Genomic DNA, 26,703 nt, shown 5'->3' with positions numbered 1-26,703 from the left:
TGGGTTCGACACTCTTACTTATCGAAAGTACTACGATAGATCCCGTACACTTGTGGCTCATCTGTAACTTGCAATAGTTTTGAGGTATCAATTTGAGTAATGTTTGGACTATTGGTGCCAAGATCTTGAGCCTATTACTGATAGGTGTCGTATTTTGGTAAATCCGTGTGTTTTTCAAAAACTAAAAATTAGTTGAGAACTCTAGCTACTAAATTGATCGCTAACCTCTGGAGGGGTTGCAATATATAGAGTACCCTCACGTTACCATGAGTCGATGTTTCGCAAGGATAACCAAACCCCCAAACATTCCTCCTCGGGGTACTTTTCTCTTTGTGAATTTCCTAACTAGATAGAGAGTTACCGATAATAAGTGTATGAGTTCTTCGGACTAATGTGACTATTCGATTGTTGGCACTTCCACCATCCATATTTTGCTAGCCTCTTCCGCATCGTGCATTGCCCTTTCTCACATTGAGAGTTGGTGCAAACTCCGCCGGTGCATCCAAACCCATGACAGCATATGTTCTGTCATACATAAGCCTTATTATATCTTTCCTCAAAACAACCAACATACCTACCTATTAAGGCATTTCTATAGCCTTTTCGAGATACATTGCCATGCAACATCCACCATCTCATGACTTGACCTTCATGTCATACATGCTTTTGCTTGATTGTAGAGCCGCATGCTAGTTCGGCCTTACTGTACATGATGCGCTAGTATCATTGCATATCCTGCTACACTTGCAGAGGCGTACATTTGCATACATCATGATAGTTTTCACTTGTCTTTATGTTGAGTACCTCTTATAAAGTGTGATGACTTTTCTTTCTATTTATGTAAAACATAGGGTGTTGCCCTTAAGTGAGGAAAATATCCCAAAGTGGACAAAACAAAAGATCCCAAAGAGGACAAATGAGAGATAAAAAGAAAGAGCCAAAGAGGCCACAAAAACAAAAAAAGGAGAAAAAAGAAAAAAGAAATTAAAAGAGAGAAAGGGGCAACACTACTATTTTTTTGAAAGATCCAGACACATACTCCATTACTATATTGGTACTATGTACATAGAGATTATCATTAATGCATAACTATGTGGGGACCCTTACACTATAGAACTTGGTTTGCATATTCCAATGATGAGCCTCCTCAAATGAGCTCTAGGTCTTCATGAGCAAACAAGTTGGATGCACCCCAACTAGTTGCATTGGAGAGCTTACCTTAGCTCATATGTGCATCCATTACATGGCAACCCCAACTCCTCACATCATATCTATAATTTGGCTTTCTCTGCCTATGGTTGTCCTCATTGATGTGAGCCTTTCGCACCCCTTTTGTCTTCCTTCCCCATCAATATTCTATTTTTCATCCTAAGTGCCAACATATCTTGCTTACGCTCATCCATTGCATGAGTGCTCAAAATTGAAAGGGTAAAGGATCATTTTGACATGTGCCTCACAAGTGGTCTGGGGATGAGTCAAAATAAGATTCCGAAGGAGACTAAGTGTGAGGTTTAGTTGATTGAGTTCTCAATTAAAAAATATTTTATCTCTGAACCCATCTCACACTTCTTGCATGCAAACACCACTTGGAGACATTCGAGTCACGGACAACGAGAGCATTTGCACCTTTATGATCTTACTTTGCTAAATTCAATACTAGATATAGACTCTTGCTTGTTATTGTCTTGACTTGAATTGCATATCTCACTTGCTTTACTTTGAAGTTCTTATATGTGTGTTAGCATGTCACCACAAAAATTATTGTGTTATCATTTATCTACTCGAGGACGAGCATAAATTAAGCATGGGGATGTTGACATGTCCCAAACTATCTATAATTTCCGCTTGTTCCATGATCTTTTGGGTGACATTGTTATATGTTTTGCTACACTTTTATATCATTTTACACATATTTGGACTAACCTACTAACTCAGTGCACCCAGTTCTAGTTTCTGTCTGGTGATGTCTATTTTGTAGGGGCTTTTACCCAATTTTTTGAAGCCCGAAAAAATCCAGAAAAATATATAAAATAATCAGCGAAATGGAAGCTTCGGGATCACCGAAGGAGCGCCAGAGGGGGGCTAGGGGCCTCCCAGGCGTCCAGCTGGTGCGGCCAGGCCCTAGACCGCGCCAGGAGGTCACCTGGGTGGGCCCCACCTCCTCCAGTGCCCTCCTTTGGCCTATATTTAGTGTTCCGTGAGGAAACCCTCATAGACTTTCTAGAATCGCGAATTTCTCCATCGTTCCGCCGCCGTAGCGCTTCCAAGATCGGGAGTGTCACGCGACCTCTTCCTGTCACCCTGTTGGAGGGAGGATTGACTTCCGGGAGCTTCTCCACCGCCATGAACGCTTCCCGGACGTGTTGTGAGTAGTCCTCCTTGGACCATGAGTCCATGACCAGTAGTTATGTGACGTCTTCTCTCCAATCGTGTGCTTCAATGGTTAGTCCTTCTGAGCTACCCTACATAATCAAGGCATCTATGTAATCCTCTTGCTTTTGCCATGCTCGGTTTGTTCGGATCCGATGGATTATGAGATTATGTTCAGATTGTTATGAGTCACATATTTGATTATTCTTTTATATTATGTTCCTTAGTGATTCTTTCATGTTCTCCATTGCTTTTTATTGCTTTGGCCAAGTAGTAGATCGTAACTCCAAGATGGAGTGTTATGCATGATTGTGGGTTCGGTCCCCTCGATGTATAGCTTGAGTGGCCGAAACATGAGACTAGGGGATGTGCTTGCTGCCACCAGGGAGAAAACAACGGTGCTTGTGACCACGGTTGCAAGGACTGTTTACCTTACGCATAGTTCGTTAATGTAGTTGTCGGTTGCTTTGAGTTTACACTTTGGGTGGGGCTCGCAACTTACTACCAGAGAGATATTCTCGATAGATATCTCAAGGTGGATGATTAGTAAGTAGATGCTGATGAATAAACTTCTACTTGTCTTGGCGTACTGCCCATTACTATTGAACCTCTAACTATCAAGGAGCGTAATTAGCATTGCGGTGCAATCATATCTCTGTCAATTGCCCAACTGTGATTTGTTTACCCTATCATAGTTGTTTATCGTCTTTTGGGAGAGACACATCACTAGTGAACATCATGTGACTCCGGTCCATATCACCATCATTTTTTACACCTCCACTATTTAGCGCTTTCATTTACTTTTCCGTTGCAATCACTATTATCTTCCCGCTTGTGTTTTGATCCTTTGCAAACTACAAGGCCGTAAAGATTGAAAACCTCCATGTACTCGTTAGGAGCAAAGTTATTTGTTGTGTGTGCATGTCCATGTCTTCTGCTGACCATGAGAGGAGACACCTACTTGTTGAGCCTAGGAGTCCTCTTGGTTCGATAAACCTTACTGTCTCCGTGTAAGGGAAATTTGCTGCAGACTACATATCCACCTTCCACTTGGGGTATCCAACGAGGGACGAGAAGTATATACATCATCTCGTCATCAGACTCCCATGAACCTCTCAAAGTGGAACATATTGTGTAGAAATACAGGGTCCGGAACGAAAATCTCGTCAACTAGATGAACTAGGATGTGCGTCATGATATTGAAGAAGGATGGTGGGAACACCAACTCGAAACTAACAAGACATTGCACCAAATCACTCCTTAACCTTGGCAGGATTTCACATAGCTTCACAATGGCTAATCGAACATTTTCCATTAAAAGCCCCCTCAATGCAATCGAAAGCAGTTGCGTCATAATCACATGGCAGTCATGAGTCTTTAAGTTCTGGAACTTTTTCTCTGCCATATTTATTATTCCCTTTATATTCGATGAGAAGCCAGAGGGGACCTTCATATTGAACATGCATTCAAAGAAGATTTCCTTCTCTTCTTTGGTAAGAGCATAGCTGGCAGGACCTTCATACTGCTTCGGATGCACGCTGTCTTTTTCATGCACATGTTGATGTTCCTCCCGTGCCTCCAGTTTATCTTTTGTCTTCCCATACACTCCCAAGAAGCCTAGAAGGTTCAAGCAAATATTCTTCGTCACGTGCATCATGTCGATTGCAGAGCGAACCTCTTGGTCTTTCCAATAGGGTAAGTCCCAAAATATAGACTTCTTCTTCCACATGGGTGCGCGTCCCGCATCGACATTCAGAACATATAGTCCGCTAGGACCCTTTCCAAAGATTACTTGTAAATCATTGACCATATCAAGTATGTGATCACCAGTACGGAGGGCGGTCTTCTTCCGGTGATCTGCATCACCTTTGAAATGCTTTCCTTTCTTTCGACATTAATAGTTGGTCAGAAGAAATCGACGATGCCTCATGTACACACTCTTCATGCATTTGTCCAAATATATACTGTCGGTGTCATCTAAATAGTGTGTGCATGCATTGTATCCCTTGTTTATCTGTCCTGAAAGGTTACTGAGAGCAGGCCAATCATTGATGGTTACAAACAACAACACATGTAGGTCAAATTCCTCTTGTTCGTTCTCATCCCACACACGTACACCATTTCCATTCCATTGCTGTAAAAGTTCATCAACTAATGGCCTTAGGTACACATGAATGTAATTGCCGGGTTGCCTAGGGACTTGGATGAGCACTGGCATCATAATGAACTTCCGCTTCATGCACAACCAAGGAGGAAGGTTATACATACATAGAGTCACAGGCCATGTGATAGGCTTGCTGCTCTGCTCCCCAAAAGGATTAACGCTATCTGCACTTAAAACAAACCATACGTTCCTTTGGTCACGTGTGAAGTCGCTCCACTTTCTCTCGATCTTTCTCCACTGCAACCCGTCAGCGGGTGCTCTCAACTTCCCATCTTTCTTATGGTATTTTATGTGCCATTGCATCAACTAGACATGCTTTTTTGTTTCTGAACAGACGTTTCAACCGTGGTATTATAGGAGCATACCACATCACCTTGGTAGGAACTACCTTCCTGGTGTGCTGGCCCTCAACATCATCAGGGTCATCGCTTGTGATCTTATACCGCAATGCGCAGCATACCGGGCATGCGTTCAAATCCTCGTAGGCACCGCGGTAGAGGATGCAGTCATTAGGGCATGCATGTATCTTCTGCACCTCCTTTGCTTCGTATGTACTGCCTGCTAATTCGTTATCCTCTGGAAGCTTCTTATTCATTATTTTCAGTAGCGAACTAAATCCCTTCTCAGATACACCATTGTCTCCCTTCCATTGCAGTAATTCTAGTGTGGTACCGAGCTTTGTGTTGTCTTCTTCGCAATTTGGGTACAACGCTTTTTTTATCCACTAACATGCGATCGAACTACAACCTCTCCCTTTCACTTTCGCATTCTCTATGTGCATCAACAATGACCCGACGAAGATCATCATCGGGCACATCGTCGGGTTCCTCTTGATATTCAGCTTAACCCCATTATAGCATCACCGTATTCAGGGGGCGGGTAGTTGTCATCATCCTCTTCTTCTACGTTGTCTTCCATCATAACCCCTCTTTCTGCATCCTTGGTCCAAACATTATAGTGTGGTATAAAACCCTTTTGAAGCAGGTGGAAATGAAGGGTTTTATAGTCAGAGAAAGACTTCGTATTCCCACAAACAGTACATGGACAATCCATAAAACCATTCTTCTTGTTAGCCTCAGCCGCTACGAGAAAATTATGCAGGCCCTTAATATACTCGGAGGTGCGTCGGTCAACGTACATCCATTGCTGGTTTTATCTACGTGCGTAATATAATAAAGTGTATAAAAACCATTACAACATATCATGAATAGAAAAGTGACAAAATTAATAGAAATTCATCATCACATTAAAGCCAAAGTACAGTAGTGACAAAAAAATACATAATGTTCATACATAGTTCTCATTATTGAACAACATATAGCTCTCTAGATAATCTAATTAGAACATACACTGAAACTTTGAAATTTGAATGCAACAACAAATGCGATCATAACAGCAACTAAGGTACCAATTGATCCAACGACATAATGATACCAAGCCTCACTATGAATGGCATATTTTCTAATCTTTCTAATCTTCAAGCGCATTGCATTCATCTCGATCTTGTGATCGTCACGCACATCGGCACCTTCCAAGTCCAATATCATCTTCTCCTCTTCAACTGTTTATAGTTTTTCTTTCAGGTAATTGTATTCTTTTTTGACCAAATTTAACTTCTCGGCAAGAATTTGTATGTCGGTTCAAATTTCCGGTTCACATACCTCCTAGATTAAAAAATCTATGTCACGTTGGTCGGCATAATTGTCATAAACACTAAATGAAACAAATAGTTATGGAAGATAATATATACCACATCTGAATCATAGACAGGACAAGGGCCGACTGTAACACCCTGATTTTTCAAACCTTTTCTTTTTAAAATATTTGTTAAGATCACCAACAACTATATGGTGGGATAATACTAAGGTAACATGGCCCTGTGGAGAAGAGATTACATGGGAAAGATTCAAGGAAGCATTCCGCGAATATCATATTCGTACGGGTATTATGAAGGTGAAGCAAAGAGAATTCCTTGCACTTACACAAGGAAACATGACGGTAGCTGATTATCTAAACAGGTTTAACAATCTGGCATGATACTCGACCCATGATGTATCCACTGAGGAAAGGAAGGTTGATCCCTTCCTAGGCGGTCTAAACCATGCCGTCCGTTGTCAGCTTTGTATGCTGGACTTTCCAGACTTCCAGACGGTGGTAAACAAGGCCTTCATAGCCGACCGAGAGCTTAAGAATGGATCTGATGACCGCAAGAGGAAGTTTGAACCCAAGAAGGACAACAAGGACCAGATTGCACAAAAGCCACGCATGTGGCAGCCAAACACCACTGTCTACAATCCCACCTGAAACAACAGTAACAACACTAACAAGACAGTGAGCCAGAACAAGGCCTCCAGCAAACAGCCAGTGCTAGAGGATTTCCGCCGCAACAACACATGTTTCACTTGCGGCCAGAGTGGACACTATGCAAAGCAGTGTCCAACAAATAGCGGAAAACCATCCTCCGACATCAAACCGCAGATCAACACTATTAGACGCGGCCCTAACTCTAAGTTTACCCAAGGACTCGTCTACCATACCTCTGCCGAAGAAGCATGCAAAGCTCCAAAAGTCGTTATCGGTATGTTCTCTGTTAACAACATACCAACAATAGTTTTATTTTATTCCGGGGCTTCCTACTCTTTTATTTCGAGGAGTTTTGCCGCCGTACACCAATTTTCCCCTTCATTGTTGGATAAAATCATGGTGGTACAATCCCCTGGCTCCATGCTCAGAACAAATCTCGTATATCGGGATCTAGAAATACGAATACAAGGAGTTACCTTTCCAGCTACACTAATTGCCATCGAGTCCTCGGGATTAGATGTAATACTGGGGATGACCTGGTTGACACCCCATCAAGTGTGCATCAATTGTGCAACCAGAACTGTGACATTGGTTAATCCGACCGGTTAAATCGTCCAGTTTATCGCCAACAACATGAAGACAAGGAACGGAATGGCATACCAAGGAGATGTCACGGATATGAACTTGATTCAAGTGGTATGTGAATTTCCAGATGTGTTCCCCGAGGAATTGCCAGGAATGCCACCTGACCAGGAGTTGGAATTCGCAATCGAATTAGTTCCCGGTACTGCCCCAATCTACAAGAAATACTATCGTATGCCAGTACCGGAATTGGCAGAGCTAAAGAAATAGTTGAACGAATTACTGCAAAAGGTATACATCCACCCAAGTATCTCACCATGGGGATCACCAATACTGTTCGCCAAAATGAAGGATGGAAGTCTGCGAATGTGCATAGACTATCGCCAGCTAAATGAGGTCACTATTAAAAACAAGTACCCACTACCACGCATCGATGACCTATTCGACCAGTTGAGTGGTGCACGAGTGTTCTCCAAAATCGACTTCAGGATTGGGTATCATCAGCTTAAAATCAGAAAGGAAGATATACCCAAGACAACGTTCACTACCTGATATGGCCTGTATGAGTTCACGGTCATGTCATTTGGTCTGACAAATGCTCCATCCTATTTCATGAGCATGATGAACAAGGTCTTCATGGATTTCCTAGACAAGTTCGTGGTAGTGTTCATTGATGACATATTGATATATTCTAAAGACGAAGAGGATCACAAGCGTCACCTCCGTGCTGTCTTGGAAAGACTGAGATCCCATCAACTGTATGCTAAGTTCAGTAAATGCGAGTTCTGGCTAAAGGAACTAGGATTTTTGGGACATATCCTATCAGAACAAGGTGTGGCTGTCGACCCCAGTAAGGTAACATCAGTGCTAAATTGGAAATCACCAGTCTTGGTGACCGAAGTTCTTAGCTTCCTAGGATTGGCAGGCTACTACCGATGATTCATAGAAGGCTTTTCCGAGATAGCCACACCATTGACGGAAGTTCTCAAGAAAAACCAGATATTCGTATGGACGACAGCATGCAAAAGCAGTTTCCTAGAGTTAAAAACAAGGTTAACGACCGCACCTGTTTTAATCCTCCCGGACATTCACAAGAGTTTTGACATTTATTGTGATGCTTCCCGACGAGGAATTGGCTATGTGCTGATGCAAGAAGGGAAGGTTGTAGCATACGCATCTCGACAGCTACGACCGCATAAGGAGAACTACCCCACTCATGACTTGGAGCTAGCGGCCGTGGTTCATGCCTTAAAAATTTGGAGGCATTACCTCATTGGACAACGGTGTGAGATATATACGGACCACAAAAGTCTTAAGTATATTTTCACCCAACCCGATCCGACTTTGAGGCAACAACAATGGCTTGAAATATTCAGGGACTATGACCTTGGGATCAACTATCATCCGGGGAAAGCCAATGTGGTTGCAGACGCTCTTAGTCGAAAGCCAATCATGGTGAATGCATTACTTGAAAGTATGCATCCGAGACTACAAGAAGAGTTCATTAGTATCAACATGATATTATGCGGCCCAATTTCCCCAGAGACCCTGGAAATTACCCCCACCCTCATAGACGAAATCAAGAAAGCTCAAGAAACAGACGATGGAATCAGGAAGACCAAAGGGTAACTGCCAAAAGGGAAGGACAAATCCTTCCGAGTCGATGACCAAGGCATCCTATGGTTCGAAAAGCGGATATGTGTCCCCGACCAAAACAACCTGAGACAGCAAATACTCAGAGAAGCACATGAGTCCGCATATTCTATTGATCCAGGAGGTACGAAGATGTACCAAGATCTGAGAAAGACATTTTGGTGGTCAGGGATGCCAAAGGATATAACATATTATGTTGCCTTATGTGACATATGCAACAAGGTTAAGGCGGAACACCAAAAGCCCGTGGGGTTATTACAGCCCTTACCAGTTCCCCAATGGAAGTGGGACGACATATGCATGGACTTCATTATCGGACTACCCAAGTCAATAAGAGGCTATGATGCCACCTGGGTCATTGTGGATATGCTCATGAAAGTAGCTCACTTTATCCCGGTAAAGACTACTTTCAACGCCAATCAATTAGCACAGTTATACATGTCCTGGATAGTAAGCCTACATGGGGTACCAAAGTCAATCACATTAGATAGAGGCTCTCTATTCACCTCGGCATTCTAGCTACGAGTTCACCAGGCCTTCTGCACCATGCTAAAACACTGTACCGCATACCACGCTCAGACGGATGGACAAACAGAAAGAGTGAATCAAATACTAGAGGACATGCTTCGGTCATGTGCCCTCACCCATGGGCCCAAATGGGAAGATAGCCTACCCTATGCAGAATTTTCCTACAACAACAGCTATCGGACGAGCCTGAAGATGTCACCCTTTTAAGCATTGTATGGCACGAAGTGCCGAACCCCGTTGAATTGGTCACAAACAGGAGAGAGTCGCATATTTGGAACCGACTTGATGCTGGAGGACGAGAAACAGGTCAAGAATATTCAGGAACGCCTTCAAGGAGCCAAGTCCCGCCAGAAAAGCTACTATGACGCAAAGCATCGAGAAGTGACCTTTGAACCAAGAGAATATGCCTATCGCCGAGTAACCCCCATGAAAGGAGTGAAAAGGTTTCGCACACGGGGAAAGCTCGCACCTAGATATATCGGTCCCTTTCCAGTGGTTGCAAGAAGAGGCAGAGTCGCCTATCAGTTAGAGCTACCACCCGAATTGTCAGATGTGCACGATGTCTTTCATATCTCACAGCTAAGAAAGTGTATTGCACCTCCAGTCAATGACGCAGATTTGAGTGAGCTAGAATTGGCTAAGGATCTGACTTATGAGGAGAAACCTCTCAGAATCTTGGATGAGATGGAAAGAACTACCCGAAGTAAGGTGCTTAAATTTTATAAGGTATTATGGGAACACCATAATAAGGAAGAAGCTACTTGGGAGAGATTTCTTGAGATCCACATATCCATACTTGTTCCCTAAGCAACCGAATCTCGAGGACGAGATTCATCCTAAGGGGGGTAGGTTTGTAACACCCTGATTTTTCAAAACTTTTCTTTTAAAAATATTTTTGAAGATCACTTGCAATTTGGTGGATTTTCAAATTTTCAAGCAAGTTGGATTGTGAAATCTCTGATTTCTTGTCTCAAACAACCCAGAACCATTTGCTTCTTACTAAAATCTTTCTGAGATTTATTTGCTATATTTTATTCTATTAAATAATCCTCTTTTTCTATTTTTGGAATTATGACATCACTATGGGTTGTGAAGCAACCTATAGCTTGGATGAGCTTTAAGACCCAAAACTTTTGCAACATTTCTCAATGCCATATGATTTCAAAATATTCAAAAATATTTCTTTGTCCAATGGATAGTTATGGCCAGAATAATTATTTATTATCTCACCATAATTTCCCGTTTTTGAAGCAACCCCATGATTCCTGTTTTGAAAAATTCCAAATAAATTCTTGTAGTTACTAGGGATCATATATGGTTCCAATATGTAAAAACATCCCTTGGTCCAATACAAATTTTGAGCAAAAACACTGTGCTAAGTTTCTGCTAAAACAGGACCTTTGTGAAGGAAGTGCTAGCTAGGAGTGCACAATGGAGCTACAAATTTCTGGGCATGTGTGCACTACCAAATGACACTTCCCACCAAAAGACACTGGTAGCAAAGCTTGCAATTGAGTGCTAGGAGCTCATTTGTGTTATGGACCAAAAAGATGGTTTTCAAAGGAACTATATTTATTTGGTCTTTAAACCTTGCCAATTTTTGTCGGTTTAGAGTCTTTTCTATGCTGATTCTACTAGACATCTTATCTTTCTCTAATCCCAACCCTGTTGAGCTCTAGAATCTCCCAAAGTCTGCTGCCAGAACATGTTGTTGATGTTCCTAGTCGCAGCAGGGCTTGTATGTTCATGCAAGTAGTGGATGGTGACTGATGGAAGGTTGGTCGACGCAATAGACAAGGTTTCATGGCTTTCTTGGCATTAGGGTGGCCACAACCGTGGTGATCACGGTGCTGGCATGCCATAGAGTGCGCTCTGCGAAGCTCTAGTGATAGCCGAGCCACCCCGAGCCGTCAATGGATGCCCCCCTTGTCCTAAGCGCCGACGAGGTCCCTGGTAGCCGCGTGGCACCTCCAGAACCCTCTGGTTTGCCAGAGAATGCCATCGTCGCTCCCGACCATGCTCCGCCACAGGCAACACAGTGGGCTTCGGCCACTATGGTCGTCCGCAAGCCATTAATGGCTCGGGACCTGTCCCGTCGCTCCCCTGACCTCCTCCATCACCTCACCCCCACGTTGCTATAGCCAGCTCTCCATCCTTGCTCCAGTGGCAAGCCTGAGCCTTGCCCCTTCGGGAGAGCTGGGCAGCTCTCGTCGCTAGCCTATATAAGGCGCTGCCCGAACCCATCCTATCTCTCACCCCTCTCCTCCACCTCTGGATTAGCTATAGAGACCCCCCCCCAGCAAGAGCCGGGAGCTCGTCTCCCTCAGCTCCGGCGACAAGCTCCGCCGCCAAATCCCCTCTGTTGCCAGCCTCCTCCGCCCTTCCCCAGTCTAATCCAAGGACGTCATAGAGTTCCCTTGGTCCCTCTGGTGCTCCTCGAGACGTGGTGAGTCGAATACCTGCCGGAATCGTCGCCGTCGACGACCACCGCAGCCTCCACCCACCGGAGAAGAAGGGGCGACGACGTCCGTCCACCTTCGAGGGAGCTACGGGTACAAGGAGGACCGCCGTCGAGCGCCCGATCCATTCCCGTCATCTCCCAGCCTCGTCACCGTCTCTATCGCTGGTGAGCGTCGCCGGTGAGCCGCCATCCTCTGTTCCCCCTCCTCTCTCTCTATTTTAAAAGTCCAGGCCCCACCTGCGAGTGGCTGCGGCCTGCGGCCGAAGCGTTAAGTGGAGGCGCCCCTCCACTTTACACCTTCGACGTGGCCCATCCTAGGATTTCCTTTTCTTTTATTTATTCCAGATTTTAATAGAAACTTTGACCATTTAAATCTTTTTATTTACCAGTCCAAATCACTTCATTCTTTATGCATTGAGTTGGTATTGAAATTCTTTACAATCTGGTAAATTTTGGTATTTTTCCCACTCATAGAATTTATGGCTAACAAAAATGTATTTAATGCTTTTCCTTTTCTTTTGCTATTTCAAACACATTTTTCAAATGGAAACTTTGAAGACCAGGAGTGTTTCAACAACCCCACTGATCAAGGCAAGCCATCATATCCATGTGATGTAGTTTTGCATAGCATAGCTCACATATTCATGCATTATACTTGCTTAACTTACTAAGAAATAATGATTTAATAAACAATCATATAGAGATATATGATTATGGTTATGAATGACTATGGTTACAATGATATGGTGGATGATCATGAGTCACCTTACCGGGCATAATCGTACAACCAGCTCTTTCCAGTATGGGAAGGTCGTGACTTAGGCTGTCCGTGTGATCTCTCACCGATATGGCCCAAAGAGGGAGGGTTATGCACGCGTGCTACCTTCGCCCGGTGGGCGGTGATAAACCTGTGAGCCTAGTTAAGTTGAGTTGGGCCCGTCCCCGATTGGGACAATTTTGTTTGGCCACGACGGTGGCAGGTGTCATGAGGACACAGGGCCACCCAGGGCAGGACTCCGGAAGGGAGTGGTTTCCGGGGATATGATGAGAGAGTCACGGGTCACACAACTTGCGTTGGAGGAATGCAGGTCCACCCTAATGGGATCACGAGGTCAGTGCTCCAGAGTGTGGGTAAAGTGTGCAACCTCTGCAAAGTGTCAAACCTCTTTGAATAGCCGTGTCCACGGTAATGGACAGCCCTACGAAACCTCAGTAGATGGTCACCCGTGTGGATGTTAGTAATGATGGAAGAACTCTCCAGTTGAGTGGAGATGCTTGATAAGTATTCCGGTAGTCGTGAGACAACCCCGGACATGAGTAAGTGGATGTTATAAAGCCAAGTGGTATTAATCTTAATTTGTTGCCATGCTATTGTTTGCTGCATTGCTTGGTTATTATGAGCTTGCGAGTACATTCCAAGTACTCACCTAGCGTATCATGCCAAATGCAGGAGAAGCCGAGGACAGAGGTCCTGATGATGCGTACTAGGAAGTGTCGACAGTAGTGTCCCTGTGTATGGAGTTGCCGCTATGTTCCGCTACACCGTAGAAGTACTTAGTAGTATCGAGGCCCCGCTATGTCTCATAAATAATGTAGATACTGCGCTGCATCAAGGGTGCCTTTGGCCTCGTTATCATTGTAAGATATGCTCTTGTAACATTATGCTATCAATAAAGTCAGTTCAGTTCTGTGCCAAGTTGTTGAGTGTTTCCAGAAGATATGATCTCTGGGTTGGAAACACTGGTAGTCTGTTCGTTGAATTAGGGTGCCACACCGACGGAGGCGGATACCAAAACCATCGCACTATATAATAACAAACAACAACAAAAGTAAGAAAATTACATAATTATCTATCGAAATCATACAAGTAAGAACTTTTTCCTTTTAGAAAAAAGGATAAGAGGAACAAACTAACCATGGTGGTGCGGACGCCGAGGTGGGCGCGGGCGATCGATGGTGGTGAGGACGGGGACGGGACAGGACGGACCGCCAAAGCTACACAAAATTTGAGGAAAATGTAGCTTGGAGAAGGAGATTCAATAGGAGAAAGCTTAAGTGTGGCTCGGGCATTTCATCGAACACCTCATGTGCATAGGAGGTGAGCTAGAGCACCACAAAGATCTTCCATGGCCGGCAAAAAAAACAGAGTAGTGCACTGTTCTACTTGCGGGCAGGGGGTATATATAGGCCAACCATTTGTCCCGGTTTGCGGCTAGAACCGAGACTAGAGTTCAACATTTGATCTCGGTTCCAGCCACTAACCGGTCCTAATTGTTGTGGGCCAGGAGCGAGTCACAGTGAAACCGATTCATGTCACTAGTGGAGAAAGGGGTATTAGAACCAATTGGTAAGGGCCTTTGGACCCGGATACACATCCAGTGCTACGTATCCGGGACTAAAGCCCCCCCCCCCTTAGCACCGGTCTCTTACAAACCGGTGCTAAGGGCCTCCACGTGGGCGCCAAAGAGTGCGCGCAGGCGGAGGACCTTTAGAACCGGTTGGTAACACCAACCGGTCCTAATGCTTTTTTTTTCTTTTTTTTCCTTTTCTTTTCAGGGTTTCCAATTCCGTATTTCGGTGTTTCCCTGTTCCGTATTTTCAGGGTTTTCGTTTACGTGTTTCCGGTTCCGTATTTCCGTTTACGTCTTTCCGATTCCGTGTTTCCGATTCCGTGTGTCCGTGTTCCGTTTTTTACGAACACGGAATCGGAAACACGTAATCGGAAACACGTATCCGGAAACACCGATTCCGTGTTTGCGGTTAAGTGTTTCCGATTCCGTGTTTGCGGTTAAATGTTGATGCACCAAATAAAAGTACATATATACATGTAACACGAAGTACTGGACCGATTATCATTACATAATTTGAAGTTCGTTTCCTATAGCTGTATACTTGCATAGAGAAGGGAGCTGGCTATTGGTTCATAGGATGGAAAAATTCTCCGCCTTCATCTATGACTTGCGTGAGGAGAAATCCTGCCAATTCCTCTGCAACTGCCTTGCAAGGTTGGATTGGTCTGAGCATCGCCCGCTTTCGTTGCAGCTTTAAAAGAAGTAGATGAAAACAATTAAGTTATGAACAAAACTAAACATAATTGATGGCAACATAAATAAAGTTGTGAAGATCCGGTTACGTACCTCTAGATTTCTGGATACGGGATTTCTCATTGATAATCCTGTGAATGTACTCGCAAACGTAGTATCCACAATAATCAGTGCCCTGTGGTTGTTGCGGGATGCCCTATATACGAGAACATAATTCAGTCAAATTAATAATAATCAAGATAATGGTAATGGTATTGAAACCAGGGTACGTAGTACTACTTACTTTGTTAATCTGAAAGTGGAGCTTGTCTGCCCATGTACCGGGTTCTTCCTTGATGAACATTTGCCAAACCCTGCCCGACAAAGAAAAATGAATACAAGAGTTAATTATTACTTACTTGATATCAGGAAATGAACTAAAAGAGGCTGATGAACGAAAGAGGCCGATATATATATACCTTTGAAGCATCTGACGCGTGCTCTTCCATGTGTCAGCGTCCCAGGTTAACGGGTCCCAGACTTCAACTTGTCCTTGATCGATTCTAATGATGAACAATATGAAGTGGGACCTGTGCACGTGTACACACGCAGTCATGCATACTCATCAATTACACTTAACATCAGGTAAGCAAAATAGAATGTGTACAAGATAGTAACACTCACTTGAATCCGTAGGGCCAAAGTATTTCTTTTTTGGTACTTTGTCGCTTCAAAAACCTTAGCAAATCATCCGGTGTATCCTTGTTGAACTTTTCTATTGTCTCTTGATGAAACGAATACGGGTCAATGAACCCAAAGTCCCAGATTCCTGCCAGCCTGCATTCACGAATCTTCATTCTGCATAGTAGCGTACAAAAAGAATGTCTCGTGAGTGATAATTATACGGGCAATGAACGCGAGCTTAACTAAATAATTAAATTACACAAATCAATCACTTACAAACAGTAGCAGCTGATGATAGCTTTGTCGAGGGCACGTTGATTGTACATCTGGAAAAAATCATCGAACCCAACCTCCACACCGGACTCTCCGAAGTAGTGTTGATCTTGAACTGCCGCCATGAAACAGTCTCTCTTTTGCCTTGCGGCCTCCAAGTACCAAACATGTAAATTCCATAGTTGGGTTGTTAGAGCACTAGGATTTTCGACCAGAGGGTGCTCGGGCTTATATTTATATACCACATCAGCAATAGCGTAACCTACGTCGCCCATGCGTGGACCGGACACTGAAGCCTGGTCAGATAACACCTTGAGCGGGGCAATTGACTGTGCTTCTTGTTGTCCGAGCTGGGGAACTTGTTTCCCGCATTTCGTCTGCTCCGCCTGCTTCATCTGCTCCGCCTGCTTCATCTGTGCGGTGTGCATCTTTTCCATGAACCGTTCATGGTCTGAAAGGGGCGGCGGTGGCGGCGGTTCAGGATAATATAAGTTGTCGATGGTGCGCTCAATTTTCCACTTTGGTACGTTCTTCAGAGTTTCCTTCCAGATGTCTGGAGGGGGCTTCAGGGGAAACCGTGCGAACCATGCTTTGTTTTTGGCTTTCACGGCCTCGTCTAGTTCCTCCGGAGTCATCAGGCCTGGTAACTTCGGGGGAGTCTTGACTTTATTGGGTTTCCTTTCTCTCTTCTTGGGAGGAGTCCCGTTTCTTCTGAACTGCAGCTTCCGCTTTGCCGTACCCATAGTGGGCGCATCCCTCGGCTCACTGGAGTGCACGGGCGATGGACTCTCGGCCTCGGGCTCCCTATCTTCGTTGTGGGGTGGACTTGGAGGTGCGTTGGGGGGTGGACTTGGAGGTGCGTTGGGGGGTGGACTTGGAGGTCGTGCATTCTCTGTACGAAAGTGAAAAAACTATTAAAAATAGGCTTACATGTGGTGCAACATTCAGTAATTGTTGGAGGTGGTGCATTTGTATCTGGAGGAGTCGGTGGCCTTGGCGCCGCGTTAGGAAACATGATGTGTTTCTTCTTCCACAAGATGATACCAAGCTCCATTTCTCCCAGTGTCTTCTCGCCTTCACCTCCAGGAATATCAAGCTCAATTGACTAGCATCCCGGCGTAATTGTTGACAACCTGACACGAGCATGGGATGCTAGAATCTGACCACCATGGTAGGTTGCTCCAGGTTGATTCGGTAAAGCATAGCCTGACGCCACCATGAAGGATATGTTCCCCATTGGCATATGTATCTCACAGTTTGTCTTCTCCGTGACATCATCCACGGGGTAGTGAGGCGCCGACGGTTCGACTGCAGGACCGTCTTCTAGCTGCAGCTGCGTGGAACCCACGCTGCTTCTATGCTGAGATGGGACGGCATCTGCTACAGGATCGTCTTCTAATTGCTGCTAATCAGCGTCAGGTGCAGGATCTTCTTCCTCCTCTTCAGTGTCAGGTACAGGGTGTCCCCCTTTCTTCAAGAGAAACGCCACCTTTTCTTCTAATATCGATATCCGTTCCAGCGCCTTCCTCTTGCTTCTACCACGGCTTTTGTAAGTGCCAAGGTACGCCGGAAACCCTTGGTTCCACGGGGTAGTGGCTGATGGGGAACGTCGCATGGGAAACAAAAATTTTCCTACGCGCACGAAGACCTATCATGGTGATGTCCATCTACGAGAGGGGATGAGTGATCAACGTACCCTTGTAGATCGTACAACAGAAGCCTTAGTGAACGCGGTTGATGTAGTGGAACGTCCTCACGTCCCTCGATCCGCCCCGCGATCAATCCCGCGATCAGTCCCACGATCTAGTACCGAACGGACGGCACCTCCGCGTTCAGCACACGTACAGCTCGACGATGATCTCGGCCTTCTTGATCCAGCAAGAGAGACGGAGAGGTAGAAGAGTTCTCCGGCAGCGTGACGGTGCTCCGGAGGTTGGTGATGACCTTGTCTCAGCAGGGCTCCGCCCGAGCTCCGCAGAAACGCGATCAAGAGGAAAAACTATGGAGGTATGTGGTCGGGCTGCCGTGGAAAAGTCGTCTCAAATCAGCCCCAATACCTCCGTATATATAGGTGGGAGGGAAGGGACCTTGCCTTGGGGCTCAAGGAGCCCCAAGGGGGTCGGCCGAGTCCAAGGGGGGAAGGCTCCCCCCCCAAACCGAGTTGGACTTGGTTTGGTGGGTGGGAGTCCTTCCCTTCCTTCCCACCTCCCTTTTTTTTCTTTCTCTTTGATTTTTCTTTGTATGGCGCATAGGGCCCTTTTGGGCTGTCCCACCAGCCCACCAAGGGCTGGTGCACCACCCTTATGGCCTATGGGCTTCCCCGGGGTGGGTTGCCCCCCCCCCCCCCGGTGAACTCCCGGAACCCATTCGTCATTGCCGGTACATTCCGGGTAACTCCGAAAACCTTCCGGTAATCAAATGAGGTCATCCTATATATCAATCTTCGTTTCCGGACTATTCCGGAAACCCTCGTGACGTCTGTGATCTCATCCGGGTCTCCGAACAACATTCGGTAACCAACCATATAACTCAAATACGCATAAAACAACGTCGAACCTTAAGTGTGCAGACCCTGCGGGTTCGAGAACTATGTAGACATGACCCGAGAGACTCCTCGGTCAATATCCAATAGCGGGACCTGGATGCCCATATTGGATCCTACATATTCTACGAAGATCTTATCGTTTGAACCTCAGTGCCAAGGATTCATATAATCCCGTATGTCATTCCCTTTATCCTTCGGTATGTTACTTGCCCGAGATTCGATCGTCAGTATCCGCATACCTATTTCAATCTCGTTCACCGGCAAGTCTCTTTACCCGTTCCGTAATACAAGATCCCGCAACTTACACTAAGTTACATTTCTTGCAAGGCTTCTGTGTGATGTTGTATTACCGAGTGGGCCCCGAGATACCTCTCCGTCACACGGAGTGACAAATCCCAGTCTTGATCCATACTAACTCAACTAACACCTTCGGAGATACCTGTAGAGCATCTTTATAGTCACCGAGTTACGTTGCGACGTTTGATACACACAAAGCATTCCTCCGGTGTCAGTGAGTTATATGATCTCATGGTCATAGGAATAAATACATGACACGCAGAAAACAGTAGCAACAAAATGACACGATCAACATGCTACGTCTATTAGTTTGGGTCTAGTCCATCACGTGATTCTCCTAATGACGTGATCCAGTTATCAAGCAACAACACCTTGTTCATAATCAGAAGACACTGACTATCTTCGATCAACTGGCTAGCCAACTAGAGGCTTGCTAGGGACGGTGTTTTGTCTATGTATCCACACATGTAAATGAGTCTTCATTCAATACAATTATAGCATGGATAATAAACGATTATCTTGATACAGGAATTATAATAATAACTATATTTATTATTGCCTCTAGGGCATAATTCCAACAGTCTCCCACTTGCACTAGAGTCAATAATCTAGCCCTCACATCATCATGTGAATTACATTGTAATAAATCTAACACCCATACAGTTCTGGTGTTGATCATGCTTTGGCCGTGGAAGAGGTTTAGTCAGCGGGTCTGCTACATTCAGATCCGTGTGTACTTTGCATATATTTACGTCCTCTCCCTCGACGTAGTCGCGGATGAGGTTGAAGCGTCGTTTGATGTGTCTGGTCTTCTTGTGAAACCGTGGTTCCTTTGCTAAGGCAATGGCACCCGTGTTATCACAGAACAAGGTTATTGGATTCAGTGCGCTTGGCACCACTCCAAGATCCGTAATGAACTGCTTCATCCAGACACCCTCCTTAGACGCCTCCGAGGCAGCCATGTACTCCGCTTCACATGTAGAATCTGCTACGATGCTTTGCTTGGAACTGCACCAGCTTACCGCACCCTCATTAAGAATAAATACGTATCCGGTTTGCGACTTAGAGTCGTCCGGATCTGTGTCAAAGCTTGCATCGACGTAACCTTTTACGGCGAGCTCTTCGTCACCTCCATACACGAGAAACATCTCCTTAGTACTTTTCAGGTACTTCAGGATATTCTTGACCGCTGTCCAGTGATCCACTCCTGGATTACTCTAGAACCTACCTGCCATACTTATGGCCAGGCTAACATCCGGTCTAGTGCACAACATCGCATACATGATAGAACCTATGGCTGAAGCATAGGGGACGGAGCGCATATGCTCTCTATCTTCATCAGTTGCTGGGCACTGAGTCTTAGTCAATCTCGTACCTTGTAAAACTGGCAAGAACCCTTTCTTGGACTGTTCCATTTTGAACCTCTTCAAAACATTATCAAGGTATGTGCTTTGTGAAAGTCTCATCTCTACGGGTGAGAAAGTCTCATCGTAGTCAACTCCTTGAACTTGTGAAAAACCCTTTGCCACAAGTCGAGCTTTATAAACGGTCACATTGCCGTCAGCGTCCGTCTTCCTCTTAAAGATCCATTTGTTCTGAATGGCCTTGCGGCCCTCAGGTAGTACCTCCAAAGTCCACACTTTGTTCTCATACATGGATCCTATCTCGGATTTCGTGGCCTCTAGCCATTTGTTGGAATCTGGGCCCACCATTGCTTCTTCATAATTTGCAGGTTCATTGTTGTCTAACAACATGATTGATAAGACGGGATTACCGTACCACTCCGGAGCAGCACGTGGTCTCGTCAACCTGCGTGGTTCGACAGAAACTTGAACTGGAGTTTCATGATCATCATCATTAACTTCCTCCTCAACCGGCGTCGCAATGACAGAGGTTTCCCCTTGCCCTGCGCCACCATCCAGAGGGATGAGAGGTTCGACAACCTCGTCAAGTTCTATCTTCCTCCCACTCAATTCTCTCGAGAGAAACTCCTTCTCGAAAAAAGCTCCATTTTTAGCAACAAACACTTTGCCCTCGGATTTGAGATAGAAGGTGTACCCAACTATCTCTTTTGGGTAACCTATGAAGACGCACTTTTCCGCTTTGGGTTCCAGCTTTTCAGGCTGAAGCTTTTTGACATAAGCATCACATCCCCAAACTTTAAGAAACGACAACTTTGGCCTTTTGCCATACCACAGTTCGTATCGTGTCGTCTCAACGGATTTTGATGGTGCCCTATTTAAAGTGAATGCAGTTGTTTCTAATGCATAACCCCACAACGATAACGGCAAATCAGTAAGAGACATCATAGATCGCACCATCTCTAATAGAGTACGATTACGACGTTCGGACACACCATTACGCTGTGGTGTTCCAGACGGTGTTAATTGTGAAACAATTCCACATTGTCTTAAGTGAGTACCAAACTCGAAACTCAGATATTCACCCCCACGATCAGACCGTAGGAACTTGATCTTCTTGTTACGATGATTTTCCACTTCACTCTGAAATTGCTTGAACTTTTCAAATGTTTCAGACTTGTGCTTCATCAAGTAGACATAACCATATCTACTTACATCGTCAGTGAAGGTGAGAAAATAACAATATCCGCCGCGTGCCTCCACGCTCATCGGACCACACACATCGGTATGTATGATTTCCAACAAGTCACTTGCACGCTCCATTGTTCCGGAGAACGGAGTCTTAGTCATCTTGCCCATGAGGCATGGTTCGCACGTGTCAAGTGAATCAAAGTCAAGTGACTCCAAAAGTCCATCAGCATGGAGTTTCTTTATGCGCTTTACAACAATATGACCTAAACGGTAGTGCCACAAAAATATGGCGCTATCATTGTTAACTCTAACTCTTTTGGTCTCAATGTTATGTATATGCGTATCGCTATCAAGATTCAATATGAACAATCCTCTCACATTCGGTGCATGACCATAAAAGATGTTACTCATAGAAATAGAACAACCATTATTCTCTGACTTAAAAGAGTAACCGTCTCGCAATAAACAAGATCCAGATATAATGTTCATGCTCAACGCAGGCACTAAATAACAATGATTTAAGTTCATCACTAATCCTGACGGTAACTGAAGTGACACTGTGCCGACGGCGATTGCATTAACCTTGGAACCATTTCCTACGCGCATCGTCACTTCATCTTTCGCCAGCCTTCGTCTATTCCGCAGTTCCTGTTTCGAGTTGCAAATATGAGCAACAGAACCGGTATCGAATACCCAGGCACTACTACGGGAGCCGGTTAAGTACACATCAATAACATGTATATCAAATATACCTGATTTTTCTTTGGTCGCCTTCTTATCTGCCAGATACTTGGGGCAATTGCGCTTCCAGTGACCCATACCCTTGCAATAGTAACACTCCGTTTCAGGCTTAGGTCCAGCTTTGGGTTTCTTCGTCGGATTGGCAACAGGCTTGCCGCTCTTCTTCGAATTTCCCTTCTTGCCTTTGCCGTTTCTCTTGAAACTAGTGGTCTTATTCACCATCAACACTTGATGCTCTTTAAGGAGTTCAGACTCTGCGACTTTCAGCATCGCAAACAACTCGCCGAGAGACTTGTTCATCCCTTGCATGTTGTAGTTCAACACAAAGCCTTTATAGCTTGGCGGCAGTGATTGAAGGATTCTGTCAGTGATAGCTTCTTGCGGGAGTTCAATCCCCAGTTCAGCTAGACGGTTTGAGTAGCCAGACATTTTGAGCACATGTTCACTGACAGATGAGTTTTCCTCCATCTTGCAAGCATAGAATTTATCGGAGGTCTCATACCTCTCGATTCGGGCGTTCTTCTGAAAGATAAACTTCAACTCCTGGAACATCTCAAATGTCCATGACGCTCAAAGCGACGTTGAAGTGCCGGTTCTAAGCCATACAAGACTGCACATTGAACCATTGAGTAGTCCTCCTTACGTGCTAACCAAGCGTTCTTAACATCCTGATCAGCCGTAGAGGGTGGTTCATCTCCTAACGCAGCATTAAGGACATAATCCTTCTTCCCACCTTGTAAGATTAGCTTAAGATTACGAGCCCAGTCTACAAAGTTGCTTCCATCATCTTTCAACTTAGCTTTCTCTAGGAACGTATTAAAATTCAGGATGACTGTCGCGTGAGCCATGATCTACAACACAAATATATTCAAAGTGGACTTAGACTATGTTCAAGATAATTAGAGTTTAACTTAATCAAATTATTCGCTAAACTCCCACTCAAAAAGTACATCTCTCTAGTCATTTGAGTGGTTCATGATCCACTTACACTAGCTCAAGTCCGGTCATCACGTGAGTTGAGTATAGTTTCAGTGGTAAGCATCCCTATGCTAATCATATCATCTATATGATTCATGATCGACCTTTCGGTCTCATGTGTTCCGAGGCCATGTCTGCACATGCTAGGCTCGTCAAGCTTAACCCGAGTGTTCCGCGTGCGCAACTGTTTTGCACCCGTTGTATGTGAACGTTGAGTCTATCACACCCGATCATCACGTGGTGTCTCGAAACGACGAACTGTAGCAACGGTGCACAGTCGGGGAGAACACAATTTCGTCTTGAAATTTTAGTGAGAGATCACCTCATAATGCTACCGTCGTTCTAAGCAAAATAAGGTGCATAAAAGGGTTAACATCACATGCAATTCATAAGTGACATGATATGGCCATCATCACGTGCTTCTTGATCTTCATCACCAAAGCACCGGCACGACCTTCTTGTCACCGGCGCCACGCCATGATCTCCATCAACGTGTTGCCATCGGGGTTGTCGTGCTACTCATGCTATTACTACTAAAGCTACATCCTAGCAAAATAGTAAACGCATCTGCAAGCACAAACGTTAGTATAAAGACAACCCTATGGCTCCTGCCGGTTGCCGTACCATCGACGTGCAAGTCGATATTTCTATTACAACATGATCATCTCATACATCCAATATATCACATCACATCGTTGGCCATATCACATCACAAGCATACCCTGCAAAAACAAGTTAGACGTCCTCTAATTTTGTTGTTGCATGTTTTACGTGGTGACCAAGGGTATCTAGTAGGATCGCATCTTACTTACGCAAACACCACAACGGAGATATATGAGTTTCTATTTAACCTCATCCAAGGACCTCCTCGGTCAAATCCAAATCAACTAAAGTTGGAGAAACCGACACTTGCCAATCATCTTTGAGCAACGGAGTTACTCGTAACGATGAAACCAGTCTCTCGTAAGCGTACGAGTAATGTCGGTCCAAGCCGCTTCAATCCAACAATACCGCGGAATCAAGAAAAGACTAAGGAGGGCAGCAAAACGCACATCACCGCCCACAAAAACTTTTGTGTTCTACTCGAGAAGACATCTACGCATGAACCTAGCTCATGATGCCACTGATGGGGAACGTCGCATGGGAAACAAAAAATTTCCTATGCGCACGAAGACCTATCATGGTGATGTCCATCTACGAGAGGGGATGAGTGATCTACGTACCCTTGTAGATTGTACAGCAGAAGCGTTAGTGAACGCGGTTGATGTAGTGGAATGTCCTCACGTCCCTCGATCCGCCCCGCGAACAATCCCGCGATCAGTCCCACGATCTAGTACCGAACGGACGGCACCTCCGCGTTTAGCACACGTACAGCTCGACGATGATCTCGGCCTTCTTGATCCAGCAAGAGAGACGGAGAGGTAGAAGAGTTCTCCGGCAGCATGACGGTGCTCCGGAGGTTGGTGATGACCTTGTCTCAGTAGGGCTCCGCTCGAGCTCCGCAGAAACGCGATCTAGAGGAAAAACCGTGGAGGTATGTGGTCGGGCTGCTGTGGAAAAGTCGTCTCAAATCAGCCCCAATACCTCCGTATATATAGGTGGGAGGGAGGGGACCTTGCCTTGGGGCTCAAGGAGCCCCAACGGGGTCGGCCGAGTCGAAGGGGGGAAGGCTCCTCCCCCAAACCGAGTTGGACTTGGTTTGGTGGGTGGGAGTCCTTCCCTTCCTTCCCACCTCCCTTTTTTTTCTTTCTGTTTGATTTTTCTTTGTATGGCGCATAGGGCCCGTTTGGGCTGTCCCACCAGCCCACTAAGGGCTGGTGCGCCACACTTATGGCCTATGGGCTTCCCCGGGGTGGGTTGCCCCTCCCCCCGGTGAACTCCCGGAACCCATTCGTCATTCCCGGTACATTCCCGGTAACTCCGAAAACCTTCCGGTAATCAAATGAGGTCATCCTATATATCAATCTTCGTTTCCGGACTATTTCGGAAACCCTCGTGATGTCCGTGATCTCATCCGGGACTCCGAACAACATTCGGTAACCAACCATATAACTCAAATACGCATAAAACAACGTCGAACCTTAAGTGTGCAGACCCTGCGGGTTCGAGAACTATGTAGACATGACCCGAGAGACTCCTCGGTCAATATCCAATAGCGGGACCTGGATGCCCATATTGGATCCTACTTATTCTACAAAGATCTTATCGTTTGAACCTCAGTGCCAAGGATTCATATAATCCCGTATGTCATTCCCTTTATCCTTCGGTATGTTACTTGCCCGAGATTCGATCGTCAGTATCCGCATACCTATTTCAATCACGTTCACCGGCAAGTCTCTTTACTCGTTCCGTAATACAAGATCCCACAACTTACAATAAGTTACATTGCTTGCAAGGCTTGTGTGTGATGTTGTATTACCGAGTGGGCCCCGAGATACCACTCCGTCACACGGAGTGACAAATCCCAGTCTTGATCCATACTAACTCAACTAACACCTTCGGAGATACCTGTAGAGCATCTTTATAGTCACCCAGTTACGTTGCGATGTTTGATACACACAAAGCATTCCTCCGGTGTCTGTGAGTTATATGATCTCATGGTCATAGGAATAAATACTTGACACGCAGAAAACAGTAGCAACAAAATGACACGATCAACATGCTACGTCTATTAGTTTCGGTCTAGTCCATCACGTGATTCTCCTAATGACGTGATCCAGTTATCAAGAAGCAACACCTTGTTCATAATCAGAAGACACTGACTATCTTCGATCAACTGGCTAGCCAACTAGAGGGTTGCTAGGGACGGTGTTTTGTCTATATATCCACACATGTAAATGAGTCTTCATTCAATACAATTATAGCATGGATAATAAACGATTATCTTGATACAGGAATTATAATAATAACTATATTTATTATTGCCTCTAGGGCATAATTCCAACAGTGGCTCCGAAGCCTCGTGTTCGTCCCCACTTTTCGGGGTTCCCGAGTGCCTTCGTCAACTCGTCGTTCTCTCTATCGGGAACAAAAGTTCCTTTTCGAACAGCTTCTATTGCCTTCTCTAGATCTGATACGACTTGTGTTATTTTTTCCGACCATGGTCCCTCCGCAACAATCATCCCAGTCTCAGTGTCCAACGTTGCCCCATGCGCGAACAACCAGAACTTGGACCTATCGGGCCAGTCATGTGTCTGTGGAATGATATTTCTTTTCAGAAGCGCAGGGCAGTCATGTAGCCACGTGACCCCAAAATATGGTGATATTTCTGCTTCTTCGCATTCTCCGTATTTGTGGGTGATCGGGATGTAAAGACACCCGATTTCTTGTATGCCTTAAAATCAGGCCAAGCGTCTCTTATCTTCACTAGGTGCCCAGTGAAAACTGGATCTTCGTCCTTATATTTCTTCCACAAGTCTTTCTTCCACCTCTGGAATTGTGTGGCCATATTCTTCAAAGCCCACTCCTCGACTTTCTTCTTCTTATCTTCCGCTACGCTGAAATTTAGCCAGACCGTGTCGCAAAGCACTCTTTTCAATCTGTCATCG

This window comes from Hordeum vulgare, chromosome 4H (assembly GCF_904849725.1).
Source record: "Hordeum vulgare subsp. vulgare chromosome 4H, MorexV3_pseudomolecules_assembly, whole genome shotgun sequence".
In the NCBI taxonomy this organism is placed as follows: domain Eukaryota; kingdom Viridiplantae; phylum Streptophyta; class Magnoliopsida; order Poales; family Poaceae; genus Hordeum; species Hordeum vulgare.
Note: the sequence above shows the minus strand (reverse complement) of the source record.